Consider the following 21,331-nt stretch of genomic DNA (forward strand, 5'->3'; position numbering starts at 1 on the left):
GTAATTAGGAAAAAGGAATTTCAAAAATCTGTAGGACTTTAAAGGGGTCTCTGTGACCCCTGGCATCAGAGTTCACAGTGGTGTCTAGAATGGTCAGTCTGGGGCATTGTGGGACAGCTGCTGGAGGACAGTTAGGGTCGACATAACTAATGCAGTGTCTGCACTCTCACTGCATTGACCTAAGTACATCGACTGTGGCTCTACCCCACTTGGGGAGGTGGTGGTGTTAAGTTGGTGTAATGTTCCCCATCATTTTGTATTGAAAGTTGATTATCGATGAATCCTATCCTATGAAATATCTATATTGAAAATAATATAGAGTCAGATTACGTCTACACTGCAAGCCAAGGGAATGATTCCCCTGCAGGTGTGCACATACTCTCTGTAGAGCAATGAGAGCTAGTGCGAGTGTAAATAGCAGTGCAGCTATGGTCGCATGTGCAGCGGCAGCACAAATCAGCCGTGCTGAGTACATCCACACTGGTTTCAGGAGTGTTCATGGCTAAGTCATGCCTCTGCTGTGGCTGATCATGCTACCGCGACTTACACTACAATTTATACTCATGTGAGCTTTCATCAAGCAACAGCGAGTATGTATACTCAAGCAGTGGAATCACACCCTTTAGCTCGTAGTGTAAACATTGCCCAAGGGGCAAAAAGATTTTAAAACTGATTACTTACCGGTATAAACTTATTGCTGCCTTCCCCCTATAATGTAGGTTTGTTAACTTAAAAGGGCTAAATATATTGCTTGCATCATCGGCAATGTTTTTTTAGAGCCAGATTTGCAACTACACTGTGTATTTACTAGCTCCTGAAATTTTCAGCTCTGCTTTGCATTATTGGACATGTTAATTTGCCAATAATAAATTCGTGTTTAAAAAAACCCACAGCATTCCAGGGATCATTTTGCAATTTTGCAAATAACTCTTTCTGTTGTATATAACAATTCTTTGATAGTTTGAAAATCGGTTTATTTTCCAACACCTTTGTTTGCATACGCTGACTTGTGTATTATAGAATTTCTCACTAGTGCTTAGCTTTTGCAGTGTGTGTTTTGTTTTAAAGAAAAAGATCAATGTATTATTACTGGGAAAATTAAACCACGTATATAGACAATTGTATGAGCTTGCAAACATACATAATATTTAAAATGCAAAAGATTTGAGCCCTTCAGACTTGACACTGCCCTTGTTTCAGGTTTGGATTTAGCTTCCTCCCAGGTACTAGTAGTTAAGATGCGATCATAGTCCTACTTTTAATTTTCAAAATCCGAAAGCAGTGTGAATTTAGAATCAGAAAGGTGTTGACAGTCCTGAAGCTTCAAGTCTTCCATGTTATCCAAAGACTAGAGCATAGGCAGCTGCAGTGCAAGCTTCCTTCATGCTGACCTGCAGCTTTTACCTTAATTCTGACTTGGAAGGGACACTGCTGGTGAAGAGAACAGATCAGCTTCCAGGACTAATTAATAAGTGTGGGGAAATTTGATGACTTTCCCCTCCAAAAAATTAGCTTTGCATTTTTTACTAGTCATGCTGTGAGAATATTGAGCGTCCTAGTCCTCCCTCCTCCCCCACCTAGCCAGACATCACAGACTTGCTCATGAAGTCCATTTCTAGGTTGAAATTTTGCCCTGAAGGACTTAAGACAGTTGCTTTTGGCAACTTTGGCTTATGGAGAGAAGATGTGGAGCCACATAGCAGTCTCACACCCACATTTATAATACATACACAGAAAAGGTTAGTAGGGATTGAGGTCATCAGGCATACATGCATTCTGCCTCCAAAGCATGTATTGGGTCCTGTGTTTCCAAGGTCCTCAACCCCATGATCTTGCAAGGCCAGAAACGCCAAAGCATTAACAGTTGCAAGGGGAAGGGCAGCTGCTGCCCCATATTTCTGTTGGTTGTGAATCAGATGAGTGTCTCATGGTGCTTTGGGGCTGGCCTCCTGGAGCACCAGAAGTTTGGGTTGCTCAGTGAAAGGCAGGTTGTCCCTCTGCTGCATAATTAGAGATGAATGTTCCGCAGCTGTCAATAAGAGAGGGCTGTTCAACCACATAAGTTCAAAATGTGAAAAAGGAACACCTTTGATCTTGTATAGTTGCAGCCATCTTAATCAATACAATTTTTGTTTGCACAAAGTTATTGAAATATTGTAAACTTGGTTGCATTCCATAAACTGTGAACCAGGAATGTTTTGGTGGAAAGATCATTTTGTTGCAAATATTTCTAATCATCCTTACTATTCAGTCTTTACCCTGCCTATTGGGACTGCCAAAGGAAAGGCCAATTGTATAGGTGATGCTTTATTATTATTATTATTATTATTTTATATGTAGACAACTGTTCATTAGGAGTTGCCGACCCTGCTCACCCCTTCCGCCAAAACCAACCAGGCAATCTCCAGATAGTAACAACTTTTGGTCACTATTATCCCAGCCAGGAGTTGAACCAGTGAACTAAATTAAAGTGTTCTACGTTGGGGTGTCAGACATGTCCCATCCAGTGAATGCAGCTACCTGTTCTATTTCTGTAGCCCACAGGGCATGTCCAGATTCTGCAGAGTCTCCGTTTTGTTTTTCTTTTTTGAAGCAATTTTCTAGTCCTTGTGATTGCAAAAAAACTTCCAAACATGAACCAGGGGTAAACTGGTGCAATGTTACCTCTGGGAGTATGCAGACAGGCTGAAACAATGGTTCAGAGAGGTGTGAACACTGCAGTCCCCTAGTAGTCCCGCTGGAGTATCAACCACAAGGGTGACACTTTAATGTCAACAATAACGATGATGTTGCTGATCCTTTTGTGGATGGAATGGGAAAAGGGTTGAAGAGAAGCCTAGGCAGTAGACTTTGGGAATTGCTGCAGGGAAGGAAACAGAGAAGGAAGAACAAAGGAAAGATGTAAAGACAAGGAAATGGGAGAGAAATTGAGGAAGGGGAAAGAAGAGAAACAAAGGGCACAAATAGCAGTGATCCAAAGTTGGGGGAGTGAGGGGCATGGTGGGTCATATTCTTCCACTGATTGATATTGAATATGACAATAAAGTACTAAATAAATAAAAGTTTAGTTACTGCGTAAAGGCCAGGTTCTATCCTCCATCTTTGTGCAAACCTCCTATTGACATCACTGGGCAATGTTGTGGATGAAGAGAGCAGTGAAGTCCTACATTTATGTCCTGGCCCACAGACCAGAACTAAAAATAGAATTCAGCTCTCTCCACCAAGTAAATTTGCCACTCTGGAGTCCTATATTCTATTGTAGGCTTCATGAACTATCCATCCCCACATCAGGAAGTAGTTTTAAAATAAGAGAAGGGCATTGTATGCAGTTAGGATGTGGATTTCCTCATGCAGGAAAGAACTGAATGGTTGCTTTCTTTAACTTAAATGGCATGTAGAACTCAAATAGCAATCACAAGCAGAATTTTGCCACTGTTCCCGGAACTGTTGACTGCTGTGACCTTATTCCCTGTGTAGCATTATTTTTAGTTAGGATCCCTTTTCCTTTACCACAATAGTGCTAACTTAAAAGAAAAATTCCTAAATACCAACTCTCTATATACCAAATGTATTGTTTCCTTGATGCGTTCTTCCTAAAACACTTCTAGTCCAACCAATTCCAAAGAATATGAAAGATGTCCCTGTATAAACTTAGACTGTAAGTTCCCCAAAGTGCTTGGCAGAATTTTATATAAAATTTCAATGGATATTAATGTTTATTTTTAAGCATTTTTTTCAGATTTTTATCTATTAAAATGTTCACAGTTGTAGGAAATTATGGGGACAGGTCAGACAATGGAGGGGGTCAGACTTATTACTTAATGACAGGAGACACGGAGATTCAAAAAGTTAAAGCTTCACAATCATTAAAACACAAATTGTCAACATTGCATGTCAAAATATACAAATTAAATATCCTTAAATCAAACTCAAATAGGTTCTTAAGCAGCATTTTTCTTACTTTGCCCTATTTGTAAAGTTCAGTTGTCATTGATGGAAATATTTTTTTGTTGGTGGGTGTGGGTGTGTGGTGAAATTGATGTTTACTGACCGTTACCAATAACAATCTAATCCTTCCTAGCCTAGCCGTAGTAGCCATGGCTTCATATATATGTTTTTACTATGCCCTAGCATAATAGAACCCTGGCTCTGATTCAGGCCTCCGGGTGTTACTGCAAAACAAGTGTAACAAACAATAATGATTTTATGTATGGCCAAATTCTTCTTTTTTTCACACCAGTGAAAATCTGGAGTAGCTCCACTGAAGTCAATGGAATTACTCTGGGTTTGTCCTGGTATGACTGAGAGAAGGAATATCTACATGGAGTTATTCTAGATTTACCATTGGTGTAGCTGAGCCATATTTAACTCTTGGTAGAGAGGCGAGTTAAGCCTTTAACACCACGGAGTCCTGGTCTGTGACTTGTCCTTCTAGACGCTATAGTCAGGGCCGATGGGGGGCGGTGGGGGGGGAAAGCCGGTACAAATTACTGGGGCCCGAACCCACTCTCTGACTATAGTATCACAAATAATTAATAATAATACTTAACTCAACTTACATTTTAAATCAAGATTGTCACACCTCTTGTCCCTGATTTTGCATTCAAATTTCTTTTTCTTTTTGTTCTTCAATTTTAAATGCAATTTATTATGGATTTAGACTGAGTTTTTCACAGGCAACTAGGGGATTTAGCCACATGTACTCCCCCTTACTATTAATGGGAACTGAGGCTAAATCTGCAACTCCCATTAAAATCAGTGGGAGCTGTGTGGCTAAATCTCCTAGTCAGTTCTGAAAATCTCCACTTCATTATTAAAAGGAAAAGCTAGTGTCCTCTTTTAAAATGAGACTGGAGCTAGGGGTTTGGGAAACATTCACATGTAATCAGGCAAAACTCCCTGGGTTTGTGGTTTTATTGGGAACTTTCCAAATTAACTTTGGTAGATTTGTGGTTTCTGGTGGAAATTGAGTGGGTTTGCATGAATTTTGACCCAAAACTGGGCAAAACTTGACTAGTTTCAACTGGGCTTTAGACTTTGTGGGTTTTTTTTCTTTGGGATGGTGAAGGGTTGTTTATTTGATCCCGACACTCTGGGCTGTGTCAACCCATGTGAATAGAAAACAATGATTCATATAGCTCTGCTATGTGCCTTCTTTTGGAATGTTTTCTTTCTTCAGAACTGCAGATAGCAGACCCTTTGTCAGAGAGTAATGAAGTGTGCGCAAAGGAGTAATCCGCTGCTGAGATGTGTACATGGCTATTAATTAGGACTGTCAAGTGATTAAAAAAAATAATTGCGATTAATCGCGCTGTTAAACAATAATAGAATAACATTTAAATATTTTTGGATGTTTTCTACGTTTTCAAATGTATTGATTTCAATTACAACACAGAATACAAAGTGCACAGTGCTGCTCACTTTGTATTTATTTTTGATTACAAATATTTGCACTGTAAAAAAAAATATATATATTTTTCAGTTCACCTAATGCAAGCACTGTAGTGCAATCTCTTTATTGTGAAAGTTGAACTTACAAATGTAGAATTATGTTGAAAAAAACTGGATTCAAAAATAAAACAATGTATAACATTACAGCCTACAAATCACTCAGTCCTTCTTCAGCCAATCGCTCAGACAAACAAGTTTGGTTACAATTTGCAGGAGACAGTGCTGCCTGCTTCTCGTTTACAATGTCATCTCAAAGTGAGAACAGGCGTTCGCATGGCACTGTTGTAGCTGGCTTCGCAAGACATTTACATGCCAGACGTGCTAAAGCTTCATATGCCCCTTCATGCTTCAACCACCATTCCAGGGGACATGCGTCTATGCTGATGACAAGTTCTGCTCGATAACGATATAAAGCAGAATGGACCGACGCACGTTCATTTTCATCATCTGAGTCAGATGCCACCAGCAGAAGGTTGATTTTCTTTTTTGATGGTTCGGGTTCTGTAGTTTCCACATCTGAGAGTTGCTCTTTTAAGACTTCTGAAAGCATGCTCCACACCTAGTCGCTCTCAGAGTATGGACGGCACTTCAGATTCTTAAACCTTGGTCGAGTGCTGTAGCTATTTTTAGAAATCTCACATTGGTACCTTCTTTGCGTTTTGTCAAATCTGCTGTGAAAGTGTTCTTAAAACAAATGTGCTGGGTCATCATCCGAGACTGCTATGACACGAAATATATGGCAGAATGCGGGTAAAATAGAACAGGAGACATACAATTCTCCCCCAAGGAGTTCAGTCACAAATTTAATTAACGCATTATTTTTTTAACGAGCATCATCCGCATGGAAGCATGTCCTCTGGAATGGTGGCCAAAGCATGAAGGGGCATGCTAATGTTTAACATATCTGGGATGTAAATACCTTGCAATGCCATCTACAAAAGTGCCATGCAAACGACTGTTCTCACTTTCAGGTGACATTGTAAATAAGAAGAGCCGCATTATCTCCTGTAAATGTAAACACACTTGTTTGTCTTAGCGATTGGCTGAACAAGAAGTAGGACTGAGTGGACTTGTAGGCTCTAAAGTTTTACTTTGTTTTGTTTTGAATGCAGTTATGTAACAAAAATAATTACATTTGTAAGCTATACTTTCATGATAAAGAGATTGCACTACAGTACTTGTATGAGGTGACTTGAAAAATACTATTTCTTCTGTTTATCATTTTTTGAGTTAATTGCGTGAGTTAACTGCGATTAATCGACAGTCCTACTATTAATTGCTTCCTGCTTTCTCAAACATTGTGCAGCATGTCGCTTTATTTATTGTCATGTGTTCTATTTATTTTTTACATTTGGAGATAGAAGAAAGCCTCAGTCCATTGTTACTGTTGCATGCCAAGACTTGAGGGGAAACAAGTTAAACTGACTCAAACTCTGTTGACCTTCAGAGTAAGCAGCAAGGCCTGTTGATTTGCCAAGGTTCTTTAGAAGAGGAGCTAGAGAGGGAGTAGTTGGATTGGGGGAGCCCTAACATATGGCTGAGGAAAAGTCATAATTGTCTGGGTTTATATTGTTAATTCTTAGTGTGTCTTTTATGTCATGTGCAATTTATACATGAAAACATAGCTTGATCTGGTTAAAATTGAAAATTTAGAGGATAATCTATGATATGGCAGCATGGAAAAAGATCTTACAGTAACATAGTATTGTGATTGAGATTTTACATCCATAAATGTCAGTTTGACCTGAATTTTAGAATTGCTAAAATACCCACAATTCTAGTTGAAGTCAATGGAGATTCAGGTGCCTAGCATCTCTGAAAAATCAGGCTCTCAGTACACAGTTAAGATTCCCATAGAGTATGCAGTAAGTAGGTTGGTGTTTTGTTTTGTTTTTTGTTTTGTTTGTTTGTTTTACCACATTTAGCAATGCAGGAGTCCTAGAAGTATAGGGCTGCCAGGGACCTTGAAAGGCCATCTAGTACAGCCCGCTCTGCTGAGGTAGGATCAAGTAAACCTAGACCATCCCTAGGTATTTGTTCTTAAAACCCTCCAGTGATGGAAATTCCACAACCTCCCTTGGAAGCCTATTCCAGAGCTTAACTCAGAGGTGGGCAAACTACGGGCCACATTCGGCCCGCGGGACTGTCCTGCCTGGCCCTTGAGCTCCCGGCCGGGGAGGCTAGCCCCCCGCAGCCGCAGCGCGGGCAGCGCTCTGGGTGGCGGGGTTGCGCGCGCCTGCCGAGCAGAGCGGCAGCGTGTTTGGCTCCGGCTGGGCGGTGCGGCTGCCAGACATGCTGTTCTGAGAGGCATGGTAAGGGGGCCAGGGCCAGGGGATTGGATAAGGTCCCGGGGGGCAGCCGGGACAGGGAGCAGGGGGCGATTGGATGGGGCAAAGGTTCTGGGGGGCGGTCAGGGGACGGGGGGGTGGTTGGATAAGCGTGGGAGTCCCGGGGGGCCTGTCAGGGGGTGGGGGTGTGGATAGGGGGTCAGAGCAGTCAGGGGACTGGGAGCAGGGGGGTTGGATAGGGGGTGGGGTCCCGGGGGCGGTTAGGGGCAGGGAGTTCTGGGAGGGCGCGGTTAGGGAACAAGGAGCGGGGGGGGGGTTGGATGGTTTGGAGGTTCTGAGGGGGGCAGTCAGGGGGCGGGAAGTGGGAGGGGGCGGATGGGGGCGGGGGACAGGCTGTTTGGGGAGGCACAGCCTTCCCTTCCCTACCTGGCCCTCCATACAGTTTTGCAACCTTGATGTGGCCCTCAGGCCAAAAAGTTTGCCCACCCCTGGCTTAACTACACTTATAGTCAGAAAGTTTTTCCTAATATCTAACCTAAATCTTCCTTGCTGCACATTAAGCCCATTGCTCCTTGTCCGACCTTCAGTGGACGTGGAGAACAATTGATCCCCGTCCTCTTTATAACAGCCCTTAACATATTTGAAGACTGTTATAAGGATCCCCTCCTGTCTTCCTTTTTCAAGACAAAACATGCACAGTTTGTTTAACCTTTCCTCAGAGGTCAGGTTTTCTAAACCTTTTATCATATTTGTTGCTCTCCTCTGGACTCTCTTGTTTGTCCACATCTTTTCTAAAGTGAAGTGCCTGGAACCGAATGCAGTACTCCAGCTGAGTTGTTGTATTACTTAGCATTTAAATCAACACAATACAATCAATGGATGGTCCTAGTGCAGGTGTAAAAATGGGTGGGTGAGAGGGATGCAAATATATTTACTCTCAACTCTTGTACCCCTTCACAGAAGCCAGCCACAAGGGTAGTCTGCTAGTGCCTCCTAGGGGTATGAGCCGTGCCATAAGCAGTAAGGAGAAGGAAGAAGCTAGGGCGTTGACCCTCTCCTCTGCACAGGGCCATAGAGCTGGCTGACTGCAGAGGGGAGCAAATACTGCACCCTTCTGAGAGGTGGTGCAGTGGGCACAGCCCCCCATGGACTGGGGAGTCATACATAGCATTGTCTCCCATTGGTCCAACTGGGGCATTGTGGCTCCACACTGACCCCAATACAGATCAGTAATTAGCTGCTGCAATCTGCATATATATACACACACAGTGAAACCCTGCTAATAATGTGCCCCGCGATAATGCGAATTCGGATATAACGCAATCATAAAGTGGCTCCGGCAGCCCCAAGCAAAAAAAAAAAAAGCGTCCAGAGTGCTGCCGAAGCAAAAAAAAGAAAAGAAATGTGCCTTCCTCACTGCCTCTTCCCCCCTGCCCCCACTTTCCCTTTTGGCGAGAAGAGCCGTTCTCCTCCCCAGCTGCTTCTCACTCTTCCTCTGCCCCTTGCACGTCTCCCCGGCTCTCCCCAAGTGTTTCCCTTTCTCACTGCATGGCTGAGAGCCCCCTCTACTGGAGCAGGCTGACAGCTGGGAGGGATGCTACAGAAACAGTGGCACAAACTCTGCTCTGAATATCAGCAACTCCTCAGTGTCAAACACTGCAATCGGCTCTCCGGGTGGAGGGGAGTCGGCTGAGCGCCTTTGTACAGATCTCTCGAGAGCCGCTCCAGCCCCAGTCTGCCAGGTCCCAAAACTCCGGTTTTCAAAGTCCAAACCCAGCCATTCTCAGGCTGGTTCTGGCTCGTTTAATAGGCTAATTGCTGTCACTAATTATTGCTACACCCTTTCAGTTACCGTTATGGGCAGTTCGCAAATGCAAGTCGTTTTCTGCCCACCCAGCATTTATCACGATCAAATTTTTTGGACCCCCAATTATCACGTTCTAGCGGGGTTTCACTGTATATATATTTTGGAGGTCAGATTGCAACTACCAAATGTCATGTGGTATAGTAGTTGCTATGGTTCCTGCAGCAATTGCTTTGAATTTCCTGACTCCTCTTTCTCAACCAAGGTTTAGCCATAATGTTGCATTTATATATATATATTTCATTGCAGTAATGTGCTTGTTTGGTTTTTAAGAGGTGAAGGAGAGGTGATGCTTAATTTATTTGACTGCCCTATCACATTCCAATAAAGGCACTGCACCAGGAGGGCTTCTGAAATTGGAAGGCTAAAAGGATTTTTTAGCTGGGTGTATTGCAATCTCATATAGATTAGACTGGCTGTAGGTTAGATCAAGCTGTTAAGGAAGTAACTGTGAATAGAGGGCCTCACGGCTTTCTTCCAGAAGCCCACAAATGGAATCCAGTTTTCATCCAACCTAAAGGAACTGGTCATTTTGCCAATTTCCTCCAAATAATTGAAGATTAAGGGGAAAATGTCAAGGTAATCCTCTTTGACCCTTATTTAGTCATGGAAAATGCCATCAGGGTTTCCCACCCAGGAGCTGTCAACTCATTACAATTTGGTGGCTCTCCCCATCATCCTTCAACTCCTGACCCTGGAGGTAGCTAATTTATATCAGGAAAGTCTGGAATGGAATAAATATAATAATTACAGACACATCTGCCTTAATAATAATTCAAAGGGGCTGTTGTGTTGAAAAATTATCCATGTGTATCCTCTAGCTGTGAGGATCGTGTCTTCCTTCATCATCAAACACACAAAAGAAAACATGGATCCAATCTTGCATTATAGTTATTGTTGAGCTAGTGTTGTTATGCTTTGTAGCTCCCACACTGTCAAGGAGAGGCCATCTCATTGTCTCCCAGAGTGGTTGAACAAAGTCAGTTGCAAGAAGACTGGGGTAAGCAAGGACACAATCTCACTGACTCCTTCTATTTAATAGCATCTTTAAAACTTGTAATTTATTGGTCTTTAATCTTCATTAAAGAAAGGATAGTCACAAGTTGGAATGTCTCAAACCAGTTTTTGGAATCTTGGAAATTTGGCAGTGGACAGCACTCTCTCCCTTAGTAGTAGTAATAATAATATTTAAAAACAAACCTATTTATACTACACTAGCTATTCCGTTTCAAGTTGTTTTTTATGTTTACTAGCAGATAGTATATGAGCACAAAGCAACCATACGCTCTCAGTCAGAATGACCTTTATTTTATATTAACAGAACAAAAGCAAGGTCTCCATGAGACAAAGCACATAGTATGTGTATGCTCTGAAGCTGCAGCAGGGAGGGAGACTTCTCTCCACTTAGGGTATGTCTGTATTGCAACTGGGGGTGTGATTGCAGCTCAGGTAGTCAGACCCATGCTAGTTTTAATCTAGCTAGCTCGGCTGAAAATAGCTGTGAAGATGCAGGGGCACCGACCCTGGAGTGGGATAGCAACACAAGTAGGTACCCAAGGTTCCAGATGGGCTTGTACAGCCAGCGCTAAAGCCCACGCTGCTGGGTCTTCACTACTATTTAAGTTGTGCTAGCTGGATTAAAGCTAGCATGGGTATGCCTACCCCAGCTGCAATCACGTACCCCAACTGCAGTGCAGACATGCCCTTAAAGAAGTGTAGTGCACAAAAAGCTGGTGCACATGCATCTCATGGGAAAGTAGGTGAAGCCAATTGTTAGGGCTGTTCCTAGCTGTATTAGAGCATGTTATGCAGGATACGGGGGGGGGGGGGCAGTGAGAGGGTGCCTCTAGCTTCCTTGTTTGTGACCAGGGGCCACCCAGTCTGTGTCTACTGCTTCCCAACTAACTAGCAAATGCAAAAGCTTCTGGGCTGTAGTCAGTCCCAACTTCAGCTAGAGGGGAAGCAACATGCACTGGGGGGCTGGTAGCAGTAGATCCTAGATAGACAGGGAAGGAACAAGAGATCCCGAGCAAGGCAAGAGAGCTGCAAAGGGAACAAGACAAGCTGCTGTAGCTCTGTTACTGAATTCACCCAATGGCAGTACCCCAGGGCTTTTGCACCCCAGTGGAAGAGAGGCTGGATTGTGTTGACTGGCTTCTCTCGCCTACATGTAAGAGTCAAAGATGGTAAATTGGGGGAGGATGAGAACTTTGTTGATATGGGAGACCTCCAAGGTTGAGTGGGTTGAGAGGAGGTAGCTGTTTTTCTTCCCACCATGATTTTGGAGCAAGACTGAGGGCGTGTCTACACTACAAAGTTAAGTCGACATAAGGCAGCTTATGTCGATCTAACTATGTAAGCAAACACATTACCATGTTCCTCCCCCCCGCTGTAACTCGCCCACTACACTGACTTAGTAAATCCAAATGGATGAGCGGCATGAGGCTTAGGTCTATGTAATTCGGGCAAAGCAGTGTCTGTGTAGACACTGCCTTACTTGTTGTAGGGTGCCTGTTTTGAAATGGGGTGTGGGGGTGTTCCAGCTATGAGCCCCAGCATTGCTGACAGCTGGAGCCTCACAGACGGGCACTAAGAGCCTGGGCTATGGGCTCCCCGCCACCCACACTGCCCCTCTTAAGTCGGTGCAAGCACTCCTGGTGAGGACGCGCACCACTGACGGACGGAGGGTAGTGTGGCCATGAAAAACCGTAGTAATTACTATGTTAGGTTGACTTAATTGTGTAGTGTAGACATGGCCTGGGAATTGGAAGGGTGCCTGAACTGCTGGGATGGACTTTGTGTTTTGCTCTAGAGGTGGAGCTTAGAGTGGAACAACACTGTGGCACGTTGTGAATATGTAGGTTTGGGGGCAGTTGGTTGTATGGGTTTTCTTCACTCAATTCATGTAGCTGTGAGTAAAGATGCACAATCCAGGAAACAATACCGTGCAAAGTGTAAGCCAGAATCCAGATGTTTAGTATCAGTTCTATTGTTTTTGCTTTTCTATCTCATGAGGGAGGGGTGCCAACAGACAAGTAGCCCATTTAACCACTGATCTTGAAAGGACAAAGTGTTAAACCATCCCTGATTTGATTAGGGATGAGACCCTGCATGGTTTGTTTCCTTGAAAGGTGTTGATGGGCTAAGGAGGGAGAGGGCCTTCTAAGGGCATGGCTACACTTGCAGCTGTAGAGCGCTGTGAGTTAAACCAGCCTTCGGAGAGCGCACTAGGGAAAAGCTGCAGTGTGTTCACATTGTCAGTTGCTAGCGCACTGGCGTGGCCACACTTGCAGCAGCATTGGGAGTGGTGCATTATGGGCAGTTATCCCACAGAGCACCTCTTCCCATTCTGGCGCTGTGACTTGTGGGAAAGGGGGGGGAGAGGGGCATTTTGGGTCCTGTCCCATTGCCCCGTGATGCATCGGTTCGCATCCTAGCAATCCTGTGCTTCCGTCCACGTTTGGCACCATCTTTCAATGATTTTTGTACTGTGCGCTCTGTCTTCCCTTTCGCTCTGCGGGAATGGAGCCTGAACTGCTGAGGAATATGCTGACGAGTCTCGCCAGCATGTCACGTTTGGCAGTCAAGTTACTCCTTAAGATCCAAACTGACAGTGAGGACTCCGACGATGATATTGACTCGAGTAACACATACGACACGAAATTGCTTGTGGCATTCACGGACATGCTCACCACCATGGAACGCCGCTTTTGGGCTCGGGAAACAAGCACTGAGTGGTGGGATCACATTGTCATGCAAGTCTGGGATGATGAGCAGTGGCTGCAGAACTTTCGGATGAGAAAAGCCACTTTCATGGGACTGTGTGATGAGCTCGCCCTCACCCTGTAGCGCAAGGATATGAGATTGAGAGCTGCCCTGCCAGTGGAGAAGTGGGTGGCTATTGCAATCTGGAAGCTGGCAACTCCAGACAGCTACCAATTGGTCACTAACCAGTTTGGAGTGGGAAAGTCAAAGAACTGTGACACTGGGTAACGTACATGACGTTGTGGCTGGCTTTGCACAAATGGGTTTCCCTAACTGCAGAGGGGTGATAGATGGGACGCATATTCCAATTCTGGCACCAGCCCACCTAGCCTCCGAGTACGTTAATCGTATTTCTCTATGGTTCTCCAGGCGCTTGTGGATCATCGTGGGCGTTTCATTGACATTAACGTGGGCTGGCCCAGAAAGGTGCATGACGCACGCATCTTTCGGAACACTGGCCTGTTCAGGAAGCTACAAGCCGGGACTTTTTCCCCAGACCAGAAGATCACCGTAGAGGAAGTCGAAATGCCCATTGTGATCCTTGGAGACCCCGTTTACCCTTTAATGCCGTGGCTCATGAAACCCTACACAGGGAGCCTTGACAGCAGCAAGGAGCGGTTCAACAACAGGCTGAGCAAGTGCAGAATGACTGTGGAGTGTGCTTTTGGCTGTTTAAAGGGCCGCTGGCACTCTCTGTATGGGAAGCTGGACCAGGCCAATGACGACATCCCCGCGGTTATATCCGCGTGCTGTACCCTCAGTAACATTTGCAAAGAGAAGGGTGAAAGATTCACTCAGGCATGGAACTCGGAGGTTCAACATCTGGAGGCTGAATTTGAACAGCCAGAGAGCAGGGCTATTAGAGGGACCCAGCGTGGGGCTGCAAGGATTAGGGATGCCTTGAGGGTAGGGTGACCAGATGTCCTGATTTTATAGGGACAGTCCCGATATTTGGGGCTTTTTCTTATATAGGCTCCTATTACTCCCCACCCCCTGTCCCGATTTTTCACACTTGCTGTCTGGTCACCCTACTTGAGGGAGCAATTTGAGGCTGAAAGCCACCAGTAATGTTTGGTGCCCTGCATGGGAGTGAAGTGCAGTGGTTCCAATGTTAGTAGGAATCTGTGTTTGCTACGCTGACTTGCAGTGCCTGTTGCTTTCCTGGGCTAAGGTGTCTTTTACTTTATGCAATAATAAAGAATGTTTTCAAAGCCAAAAAATCCATTTATTGAAAAGAAACACAACTGCTTGGGAAACAGAAAGGGCAGGGGGTGGGGTGGGGAACAGTTCAATCACAGATTTGCGTATGTCCTGTTCTCATACTCAACCTTCCTGTCTGGAGTGCTGTGCAATGAGTGCTGCACTTCAGGCTGGCTATACTGCATGGTGATGGCGGCTGAGTGCAGTGGGTAAGGGTCATAGTTTTCAGGGCTGGGTGGTGAAGCTACAGGTGTTGGAGGCAGCTGGTGGTGATAAGAACCCGGATGTTGGGGAAAGTGGGTTGGAGGTGACATGGGGGCACAAGGGAAAGGGTTTTGGGACAAGAGCTGCAGGGGGGCAGGCGCGGTAGTGCTCCACCTGCATGGCTACGAGCGCCTGGATAGAGTCCACTTGGCGCTCCATGATGCTTATCAGCCAATCCGTGCTTTGCTGCCAGTGATCCTCATTCTGCTGGCGGATCCTGCTTTCACTCTCCCTCCACTCCTGCACTTTTAGATTCTCATTAAGGGACTGCTGCATTACTTCATGGAATATGTCTTCTTTGCTTCTATGTGGCCTCTTCCTAATCCTTTGGAGTCTTTCGGCCGGTGATAACATGGACCGCTGAGATCTTAAGGCTGCATCTGTAAAGGCAAAATGCAACACTTAAGAGAGGCAGCATTGTTCACACCAGACAGAGCAATGATTCCCCCGTACTTAAGGGCAAGCACAGTCTGCACAATAGCAGAATTTGCTCATCCCAAAGCGAGCGCACTTAACCCATGGGAGCCCCAAAATGGCGAGTAAGCACAGGGTCAAGCGCGACTGATTGTTTCACAGCCGTACTGCCCTCTGGGTTTCTGTGCCTTGGGGAGAGCCAACAGCTGCAGGGGGCCCCTATACTGAACACTGCACCCCACATTTTCCACAGGAGTTCGTCCTGGAAGATACCTTGCTGCTGAGGGTGACCTGGGAAGCAAGGGAGGGTCTTCTACTACAATGCGGTTTCCGCCCTGGCCCATATGCAGCTTGCCTGTGTGCAGCAATGGTCCCCCCGCCCCTCACGGCACAGTGGTGCAGACATGTTATCCTGACTGGGACAAGGACCACAGTGGCTCTCCCAAGAAACCTGCGCAAGCGCGTTGCCCAAGTTCTGGATGAGACCTTTGAAGAGATCACTGAGGCCGATGTGAGAGAGCACATCAACGCCCTATTCCACATCTAGGCATGCATGCAGCCCTAACCCTTCTCACCCCAAGAGCCCGCACCGAATAACTTCCTTCCCAAAATAAAAACCGCTTACCGGGCACCTCCTTTGGTGTTTGTCCTTTCCCAAGCACCAGCCACCGCAACTGGCTACCTTCCTCCTGGCTTGAGAACAGCTCCTGGGTGTCTTCCTCTTCCTCAGCACCCTCGCTCCCACTTTCCTCCTCCTCCTCCTCCTCCTCCTGCCTTGTTGAACTGGGCTCTGAAGTGTCCATGGTGGTCTTCAGGGTGGAGGTGGGGCTGCCCCCAAGTATTGCGTCCAGCTCTTTGTAGAAATGGCACGTCGTGGGGGCAGCACCGGAGTGGCTGTTTGCCTCGTGGGCTTTGCAGTAGGCATTCCGTGGCTCCTTCATTTTAACCCTGCACTGCAGCGCGTCCCAGTCATGGCCCCTTTCCATCATGTCCCTTGATAGCTGCCCGAAGGTATCGTAATTCCTACGGTTGGAGCGCAGCTGGGACTGAACAGCTTCCTCCCCCCAAACACTGATGAGGTCCAGCACCTTGCCATTACTCCATACTGGGGATCGCCTGGCACGTGGAGGCATGGTCAGCTGGAAAGATTCGCTGAGAGCACTCCACGCCTTGCTGAGCAAACAGGAAGGGGATTTTCAAAATTCCCAGAGAATTTAAAGGGCGGGTCTGATGGTTGGTCACCTGAGGGCAGGGCAGTAGAGTTCAAAGTGATGGCCAGAGTGGCTAGAACAGGCATTGTGGGACACTTCTGGAGGCCGATTAGAGCGCATTAAAAGATCAGGGCGTCCACACTGGCGCCGTGGCGCTCCAGCGGGGGCGCATCAAACATTATTCCACTTGCTGAGGTGGATTACCAGGAGCGCTCTAGCTGCGGAGTCCGAGCGCTCTACATGCCTTGCCAGTGTGGACGCGTCGTGAGTTAGAGTGCACAGGGCTGCTTTAATGCACTCTTAACTCGCAAGTGTAGCCATGACCTAAGATGAGAAGGTGCTAGTGTTAAGACTCTGTGCTCTACCTATGACACAAGGTCTTGGAACACTGGGCAAATTCAAGAGGACTGGAAGAAAACTGATATTTTGCCAATAATTGAAAAGTGTAAAAGGGATGCCCTGGTAATTATGGACCTGTTAGTTTGACAATGATAACAGGCAAGATAATGGAGCATCTGATACTGGATTTGATAGATAAAGAATTAAAGGAGTGTAATGTATTTAATACCAATCAATGCAATCAATTATATATGTTTTTCAATGAGATTAGAAGTTTGGTTGATAAAGGTAATATTGTTAATGTAATATATTTAAACTTCTAGGATTGGCAGTGGCCCGTGCCAGGTGCTTCAGAGGGAATGAACAGAACAGGGAATCATCAAGTGATCAAGGCATTTGACTTGATAAAAGTGCATATTAGAACAACAATAAATGAACATGGCCCACATTAAATGGATTGAAAAGTAGCTGCCTGATAGGTCTCAAAATATAGACTCACAGACTCATAGACTGTAAGGTCAGAAGGGACCAATATGGTCATCTAGTCTGACCTCCCGCATGATGCAGGCCACAAAAGCTGACCCACCCACACAGAATCCTCCAGCCTGCGACCCCTGCCCTATGCTGCGGAGGAAGGCGAAAAACCTCCAGGGCCTCTGCCAATCTACCCTGGAGGAAAATTCCTTCCCGACCCCAAATATGGCGATCAGTAGAACCCCAAGCATACAGGCAAGATTCTACAGCCGGACCCTCATTTTACCCGCGATGGCACGTTAATGCCTAATTGACTACAATCACGTTATCCCATCAAACCATTCCCTCCATAAACTTATCAAGCCTAATCTTGAAGCCAGAGAGGTCTTTCGCCCCCACCGTTTCCCTCGGAAGGCTGTTCCAAAATTTCACCCCTCTGACGGTTAGAAACCTTCGTCTAATTTCAAGCCTAAACTTCCCCACGGCCAGTTTATATCCATTCGTTCTCGTGTCGACATTAGTACTGAGCTGAAATAATTCCTCTCCCTCCTTGGTATTAATCCCTTTGATATATTTAAAGAGAGCAATCATATCCCCCCTCAGCCTTCTTTTGGTTAGGCTAAACAAACCGAGCTCCTCGAGTCTCCTTTCATAGGAAAGCTTTTCCATTCCTCGGATCATCCTAGTGGCCCTTCTCTGTACCCGTTCCAGTTTGAGTTCATCCTTTTTAAACATAGGAGACCAGAACTGCACACAGTACTCCAAATGAGGTCTCACCAGCGCCTTGTATAACGGAAGCAGCACCTCCCTGTCCCTACTAGAAATACCTCGCCTAACGCATCCCAAGATCGCATTAGCTTTTTTCACAGCCACGTCACATTGCCGACTCATAGTCATCCTGCGATCAACCAGGACTCCGAGGTCCTTCTCCTCCTCCGTCACTTCCAACCTATGCGTCCCCAGGTTATAACTAAAATTCTTGTTAGTCATCCCTAAATGCATCACCTTACACTTCTCACTATTAAATCTCATCCTATTACTATTACTCCAATTTACAAGGTCATCCAAGTCTCCCTGCAGAATATCCCGATCCTTCTCCGAATTGGCAATACCTCCCAACTTTGTGTCATCCGCAAACTTTATCAGCCCACTCCTACATTCGGTTCCGAGGTCAGTAATGAATAGATTAAATAAAATCGGGCCCAAATTGTAATTGTAAATGGAGAACTATAGTCAAGCGGGTGTGTTTCTAGCGGTGTCCCACAAGGGGCAGTTTTTGGTCCTATACTATTTAACATATTTATCAATGACCTGGAAGAGAAATTCAAATAATCACTGATCAAGTTTACAGACGACACCAAAATTGGGAGAGACAGCAACAAGTGTCTGTAGGTTCAGACTCCAGCACTGGGAGTATGGAAAGTTTTTCCCAGCCTGGATCAGGTGGGTTCCACAAAAGGGAAATTCCACTCCTAATGCCCATGAATCTGTTCCTTGAAACTAGGCCCCAGATTAAACTAGTTCTGCCTGGGTTTTCATACTCTGTACCCTTCCTATGTCCACGCAGTGTAGTTCCTGCCCCCTCCAAAAACTCCCACCCTGCCCATCTCTCTCCAGCCAGAACCCACCATAAACTTCTTGATAATCCCTTACCTGAGCTGGCTCTGTTGCAGATTTCTCCCCCCCCCTCCCCCTCCCCCCCAGGATGATGCGACAATCTGTAGCACAACGTGGATGGTTTTTTGCAGTGAGTCAAAGTGAAAAGGGCAATTGGAGAAATTTCAAAAGGAGCTTTTGTCTATTTCACACCCCAATTAAACTGAGCCAGCCACTGTGACTACTTGCTGGGTGCCAGACACCAGCTCAATTCCTTCTTTGGAAAATCACCTTGCTTATGAAAATGAAGGCAGGTTGAGGGTGAAAAGAAGGGTTAGAATCAATTTACACTTAGCCTTGCATTCTTCACGAGGTGCTTTGAGCCCAAGGATACGCCAGTCTGGGGTGAGTGACTGGCCTCAAGCAGCGTGGAGTAGGGAAGTGCAGGTATGCGTACAACAGGTGCTGATGCAGAAGTCTCCCTAAAGCCTTGGGACAAAATGAAACCATGACGGTGTTTTGTCTGTTCAGGGCCCAGCTGGAAGTGATTTTCCTTCCCTTGTCTGAGCTGGCTGGCAGGCTGTGCTGATGGAGAGCAGAATGGTTGTGTTGGCTCTCTAAACACTATACCAGGGGTCGGCAACCTTTCAGAAGTGGTGTGCCGAGTCTTCATTTATTCACTCTAATTTAAGGTTTTGCGTGCCAGTCATACATTTTAACGTTTTTAGAAGGTCTCTTTCTATAAGTCTATAATATATAACTAAACTATTGTTGTATGTAAAGTAAATAAGGTTTTTAAAATGTTTAAGAAGCTTAATTTAAAATTAAATTTTAATGCAGAGCCCTCCGGACTGGTGGCCAGGACCCGGGCAGTGTGTGTGCCACTGAAAATCAGCTCGCGTGCCGCAGGTTGCCTACCCCGGCACTATACCGTTGCAGTCCCTAATGTGATACCAACCTCATCCTGAAATAAAGGCAGGCCAGCCTTCAGATACTAAAAACAACTTGCTGACCCTCCTGGAGTGCCCCCAATGTACTGTGCAGCAATGTACAGCTAAGCTGCTGGCTGCAGGAGCAGGTGAAATGCAGAATAACAAGATGACAGTCTTGTCATCTACCACCATCCCTGCTGAACATCACTGGTGGAGAATAAGTACTGGGGAAAATACCTGTTGCTAAGAAAATTCCAGCTCCCCTGCTCCCTGCTTCTGAAGCACTGTGTTCTGTTCCTGGAGAAATATTGGAAAAAATCTCCTGCAGAAAGCTCACTCCTTGTGGGGAAGTACATGCTGTCTTTAATGGAGGCAGTGTCTGTGGGAGTGCCTGGCTCATTCAGCTAGTGTGCCAGCAAGAGGAGGTTTCAGCTTCCACAAAGCAAACAAACAAAACCACCTCTGCCCCTATCATTCATATGGATTGGACAGGAATACCCATACATTATAAATTCTGTCCTGATCAGTGGATCCAACACGGGGGAAACTTTTTATTATTATTTTTTTTTAACTTGTAATAGGAGCACATTTGTTGCAACACACCATCAGGAAGCCAACGCTACCTTTTTCACAGTAGAATCTCAGTGTGGGCAGTCGTGGTTTAGTGTGGAACTCCACAAACAGGGAAATCTCCGAAGCAGGTTTATAATGACTTGCTCATTTAGAAAAGTTATATAAGTAAGTTGAACTATTAAACTGACCATACACAGCTGGAGAGCAAATCATTGTCCTATTCCCCAAACCAGGAAATGGAGTTTTAATTCAGAGACGTTTCATGATGATGATAAATTAATTTCCCAGCCTCATTTAAATATATGATTTATGTTTAAATGAGGCTTTGTCTCTTGCTAAATCGATATCAGAATGGCATTGAAAGCAAGGAAAGATGGCAAAAAAGAGTAAGAGTTCAGGACTTGGTAAATGTAATAAAATAAGATTATCAAACTAAAGCCCTACCACAATTCTTTCATGTAATGCCCATGGCAGTATTTCTTTCCTGAAAAAGAGTAGAGATACCAAACTATGCAAAGATATTTTGGAACAGATAGCAAAAAATAGAAAAAGTCAGAAATAATGCAATGCACTAACTGAGCAGTATAAATAAATTCTTTAAACCTACTCTACTGGGTATGTGTATTGGCAGTTTATGAAGTTCTTTTTAAACATTAAGTCCTGGAATTAGCACTGCCTGTGTTTATCTTAATGAGCAGGTGGCCCACAGGAAATGTCCTGCAGTGCCAACTACAGGAAAAGAATATAAGGTTTTGTATTACAGTATTGCTACCTCAAGCAATCAAAATTCATGAGTTGTACCCCCCCCCTTCCCCCCTCCCCCCAATTTATCAGATTGGCTTAAATATCCATGAGATTTTAAAAAAAGTTTGGTTTTGTGTTTTGCCACTGGCTTTTGAACTTTTAGGTTGCCCTCACTCCACATTTTCAACTTTTCTCCACAACCATGAGGGCTGAAAA

The 21,331-nt window shown here is 45.2% G+C and overlaps 1 protein-coding gene across 10 annotated transcripts in view; it reads left to right on the forward strand.

Moving 5' to 3' along the window:
- The window catches only part of ST3GAL6 (ST3 beta-galactoside alpha-2,3-sialyltransferase 6), a 91,439-nt gene that overhangs the window by 13,712 nt on the left and 56,396 nt on the right, over positions 1 to 21,331 (forward strand). For 4 of the 10 annotated variants that reach the window (XM_065415931.1, XM_065415923.1, XM_065415947.1 and 1 more), the window contains one exon: positions 19,707 to 20,536. The exons of 5 other annotated variants lie outside the window; for them this stretch is intronic. The gene's annotated coding sequence lies outside the window, so the exon portion shown is untranslated. The remainder of the gene's footprint in view (positions 1 to 19,706; positions 20,537 to 21,331) is intronic. One more of the 10 variants, XM_065415954.1, reaches the window with a different exon arrangement.

This window comes from Emys orbicularis, chromosome 1 (genome assembly GCF_028017835.1).
Source record: "Emys orbicularis isolate rEmyOrb1 chromosome 1, rEmyOrb1.hap1, whole genome shotgun sequence".
Classification (NCBI taxonomy): domain Eukaryota; kingdom Metazoa; phylum Chordata; order Testudines; family Emydidae; genus Emys; species Emys orbicularis.